Here is a 5,326-nt window from a genome sequence, read left to right as displayed (position 1 = left end):
TGCACCTGGCTCCCGTTTGCCTTTCTGCTTCTTCCACCTCTCCCCACCCATCTTCCTCCTTTGGAAGGCTTTTGTGTTCCCTCCATGCTGTGAAAGTATCCCCAGATTGATACAATCTTGGAGGAAGGGATCTCAAAACACGGAATTTGACCTACTCATTTGAAAGATAAGGAAATGAAAGCCCTGAGGGGTTAAGTTCCTTGGCCAAGCTCACCAGGTGATTGTTGGCAGAGCAATGACTGGAATCAAGTAATTGAACCCACTTTACAACTCTCTTTCTACTATACCAGTGGCTTTTCAACATTCGTTAGCACAATCCACAGCATGAAATAATTTTATATCAGGACTCACAATGTCTACACATATATGCAACTAACACAAAAGTCTCACAAAACAATGCTTAACTTTATTGTGTGTGATACACTTTGGTATTTTCTACTGCACTATATTCATTTAAAAATATTCTGGAGATGGCTTGCCAGCATGTATACTAAAATTGGAACAATACAGAGAAGATTATCATGGCCCCTACACAAGGATAACGTGCACATTTTCCCCATATTTTTTGTACATTTACCAAATGTTCCTTTTCTTTTCAAGGATAATATTTATAGTATACAAATAGTTTGCATTTTTTTCTAATTAGGTACACTGGCTGAATGTCTAGGAAGATGGGAATTGAATTAGATACAGAGAAGGGCCCTTCCAGCTCTAACCTGTCATGCACGTGATCAGGAATGATCTTATTGTCTGATTTGTGCTTAATTCTGAAAGGCAGAATGATCTAGTACAGAGAACACTGGGTCTAGTCCTGTCTCCACAGTCTTCCAAGTGTCTGACTGTCATGCAGGGTCTCAGCTCCCGCTCCCCACACAAGAATGCAAGATATGATGAGGCCGAAAAGGAACACCCACGGAGCCATAAATAGGGGAGTTATACCACTGCAGTCTTGCTGGTGGCTGGGTTGGAGACACAGGAAGCAGGAGCCGCAGTCCGCCATCTGCTTCTCTGCCAACCAACCCACAACTCCTTGCTAACTGCAATCTGCACTTGCCAGCTCAGCCATGGCAGTTATATCAGTGGCTAATGGCTAACTGGTTACAGCTGATGGCCAACTAGTCACAAATGATGGCCAACTAGTTACAGCTGATGGCCATCTACTACCCGAGCCAGCACCTTTCCACATGAGGTCGAGAGCCTGGAAACTGCTCTCTGGGACTCTGTCCCCGCAGTGACTTTGGGTGCATTTTCTCTGGGTTCTGTTATCTCACCTGCAAGATCAACCTGTTGCTAATTGACAGAGTTCTGAGAAGTGAAGGAACTAATGCAAATGAATACAACAGAAAGCTCTACACACAAGACTTGTCCTGGAACAGCAAGGGTCTTAAATTCTCACATTTCAGAGAAATATGGTGTCTCAAGATGTTTCTGGATTCTCATCAAAACACCTGCATAATGTATTATGAATAAATTTGGTACAATAAAGAAAAGCTAAACCCTGGAATTGTCTCATTTTTATTAAAAATGCTTTTGTAGGTGTTTGGAGAGGCAGGGTTAACGCTACATCTTGAAGATGTTCAGCCTCAGAAAAGTAGAGGTCGTTGAGACCAAAGGTAATTCCATGCTGTTGAAAGGGAAAGGTGATGAGTCACAAATTGGAAAAAAAAAAACCATATTTATGCAAGGCTGGTACTAGTGACCATGAAGAGGAAGGACTGAATGAACGAACATAAGGCAAAACGTTCAGATGCAATAGCCATGATGAAGGCTGGTGGGACAAGTGAGGGAGAGAGAATGGAAAGGAATTCCAGATGCACTCGGTGGTGCTCCAGTTTCCTCTGAAGAAGGCATTTTTCTAGGAGGTGATTGGGATTGGTTTCAGTGTATTCCAGCTTTGGACTCACCAAATCCAACTATAAAGATTAAAAAAAAAAAAGTGACATTAAAAAAAAAAGTGACATAGAAATTCTTTTTGAAAATATTCAAACTATGTGCAATGACCTTGCCAAGAAGGACAGTTAGAAGGCTCCTTGACAGATGAGGACATTAGGCAAAGCCCTTCAGAAGTTGGTTGTGATGCTACACTTCGAGATTTTGTGGCTAGAGTAGAAAAAGGCATCATTGGCACTGCTAAGGTCATAAGGGGCTTCTTCCTTGCTGCTGCTGCTGGGTGAAACAGAGCAGAATTTATCACGAAAATCCTAAAAAGGGGGAGGACCCCTGACATGGGCAGAGTGGGCGGAGGTGGCATGTTCTAACTCCTAAAATAGTACATTATCACTATTAATGAACTGTTACAGGAAGCTCAAAGCTGTGTTTCTCACCAATAACCTCAGAGAAATCACTTGGAAAAAAAGACGAAAGAAAAGGTTATGGGTTTCAGTTGACAAAATACATGATGGTTTATGGCTGTCACTGTGAATGCCCACAGATAAAAAAAAATTGGTGTTTTGAATAAAAAGACATTCCTTAAAAAAAAAAGAAAATGCCAGCTATGCTTACAAAGTTTTTCCACAACCCACCAAACAGCGTTTGAAACAGCACACCCCCGTTGGAAAGGGGGAGCCTTGAGCACAGGCGGTGCTCCTTCTCCCACAGACTCACCTCCAGCCTGCTCTCATCTTCTCCTCTGACACCTACTCCCATGCATCCCTCATTCCAGAGCCTTTGCAGTGCCCTCTGGAGCTTCTGTCTCACGGTGAGCAATGCCCCTTCAACTGTAGCCTGGGGGCAGGGAGCGTTCCCTTCTTTTCCTGTTTCCTTTGAGCACCATCCTCTCCTCCTACTCCACTGCTCTCAGACTCCCAGAGCCTGGAGAGGGAAAATCTGTGTCCTCCTTACCCTTCAAAGGCACTGTTAGTCTTCTACAGTCATGTAAGTCCTTCTCTTCCTACGCCACCTGGTTACCCACCACCACCCCCGGACCTCCCACTGGCATCTTGGTAGCCTACCATCTTCTTCTCTGTCCTAGAGTTCGCCATCAACTCAGGCACTTTGACATCTGTGTGGACAACAATAGACTGGCCCTCCCTCCGTGTCAGTCCCTCCCTCCCCTGGTCACAAGTTGGATTTTGGAATCACCTAGCATTGTCCCACCGGAGGCATTCTCAATCTTCGTCCTGCTCTCTGGCCACAACCTCCTCTCCTGAGACCTTGTTCCCTTAAATCTACTAAACCTGACTTTCAATCGCCTTGAGCCTTTCCACCCTCCATTCTCTTAGCTCTCCCGAGGTTTTGTTTCCGTCCCCATCCAATCTAGATGTTAGAGCCCAGAACATCAACCACTCTTTTCACAATGCTCTAAACCAATGGTCTATGAATTTCATAATGCACATCTAACAGTGGAACAAGAAAAACAATTGAGCCCATATCTCTGCCATTTATTTGTTTGTTTATTTATTCATTCATTCATAAATCGCATAACTTTTACTACTGGACTGATACTTTCTTCATTTAAAACATACCACAAAAATAGAAAGGCATGTATGACAAGATTTTAAAAGGCCAATATAGTAAGAGCTTCAGTATTCTCTGCACACCCCCAGGGGATCATCTTACAGAGACCCTGGTGGAACGCACACCCCAGTTTGGGAACCACAGCCCTAAGCCCTGTCACTCTCTGCCCTCTGTCACATCCACCCTGCAATACCAACCCTGAACCCATCTACCAACCCGGAATCCACCTCGCCTCGAGTGTCTTGCTCTCTGTCGGGTGACTGTATGATCCTGGGGACCAGCTGGGTCCCAGGTAACCTTTCTGGACTTACCCTTTCTCCTCTGGGCAATGTCACTGATAGCCTCAAGGGGTAAAGTCAATTGAATTGGCAAGAAAGTTTCCTCCGTCTTTGTGTTGCCAGCACCCAGCACAGAGCCAGGTGCTTGCCGGTGACACATGAGTGTTGCATTGAATCGTGTACAGATGTGGCATCTGCATCCCTTGTTGTGAAGGCATGAAGAGCACATAGAAAAAGCCCCAATGGGTCAGGAGGTCCTGACTGGGCGCATGCTTAGTTCTGAAGCCACGTGAGGATCCCAGCACCTGTCTGCCCACTGTGACCCAAACGATAGACTACCCCTTCAGAAGCCAGACACTCCCCAGAGGACCCCGGCTAGAAGCAGTGTGCCTGAGGCAGCTTCACTAAAGCCGTCTCACACCTAGACTATTCAAGAGGATTGCTATGGAGGCAGGAAAGAGGGCCCCTCCAGACAGTGTTCTCTTCACCCAAATGCTAGGAGCAGCCAGGCTCAGGGCACAGCCACACCCCCATTTCCTTCAGACTCCCCCTCAGGGAAGGACTCCTCAGCTGTCAGAGGGAAGAGGGAAGCAGGAAAGTGACAAATCTTAAAGGAGCAGTGTAGCAGCCTGGTGGCCAAACTTTCCTCTTGGCCCTGAGGGAAGTTTTGCACTCTCTGCCCCTCCCTGCCCGCTGCTTGCCACCTGGAGATGAATCCCAAGGTCAGCAGGGAAGGACACAGCACAGCTTTAGCACTTTCTCAGCGGGAAAATAGGATGTGGGCAAAATTCCCTTGCCTCCTGTCAGTTCTTTCATCTTCTCTTTCTCCCTTTCCTAGCCCAGTATTTCATAACCTCCTGCCTGCGTCAGGGTCACTTACATGTTTGTGAAAAATGCAGATTCCTCAACCTCAGACAGATTGAATCAGAAATGCTTACACCGGAGCCAGGGAATCTGCATTTAAGCCTTGTTTCATCCATCAAGGTTTGAGAACCACTAAAAAGCAGTCACTTCTCCTCTATTCTCCAGAACCACGTGTCCTTAATCCTCGGCCTCTCTCCATCTCTCTCTTCACCCTCCCACTCCTCGGGTCACCTTAATGAAGCCAGTGGGGACGCAAGTGGAAGGGCCTGGGCGGAAACAAGGCCCCCTGGTCCTTCACCTTCCACTACTGCCCTCGATCTCCTTCCTACCTTACTGTGCTTTTGCTTTAATCTATGCCATCTCACGGGGTTCCTAGAGGCCCCACTTTATTTCAGTTGGCCTACTTGCCCAAAAGGAATACTGGACATGTTGGGGACTTAATACACTGAATTCCAAGTTGCCAGGAGGAAACCAAGTATATCAGGAAGCTGAGATTTGGCTTAATATTGATCTATTTTTGGCCAAAGCCACCATCTACTAATAGGTCTCCACTAAAAGACTTGCAAATATGGAAATCTTAATCGATGCTAAACAAGAGTTATATTAGGTTGGTGCAAAAGTAACTGCAGTTTAAAAGGTTATAAAAAAAAAAAATTGCAAAAACCGCAATTACTTTTGCACCAACCTAATAAAAAAATAAAAACATTTGCCATCTACTTACCAGCCAG

At 45.6% G+C, this 5,326-nt stretch overlaps 1 pseudogene; it reads left to right on the top strand.

Moving 5' to 3' along the window:
• Window positions 1-470: 470 nt before the first annotated feature.
• LOC117025415 (uncharacterized) lies at window positions 471-566 on the top strand (annotated as a pseudogene).
• Window positions 567-5,326: the final 4,760 nt, after the last annotated feature.

Source organism: Rhinolophus ferrumequinum, chromosome 7 (assembly GCF_004115265.2).
Source record: "Rhinolophus ferrumequinum isolate MPI-CBG mRhiFer1 chromosome 7, mRhiFer1_v1.p, whole genome shotgun sequence".
In the NCBI taxonomy this organism is placed as follows: domain Eukaryota; kingdom Metazoa; phylum Chordata; class Mammalia; order Chiroptera; family Rhinolophidae; genus Rhinolophus; species Rhinolophus ferrumequinum.
This window is presented reverse-complemented; position numbering and strand designations above follow the sequence as displayed.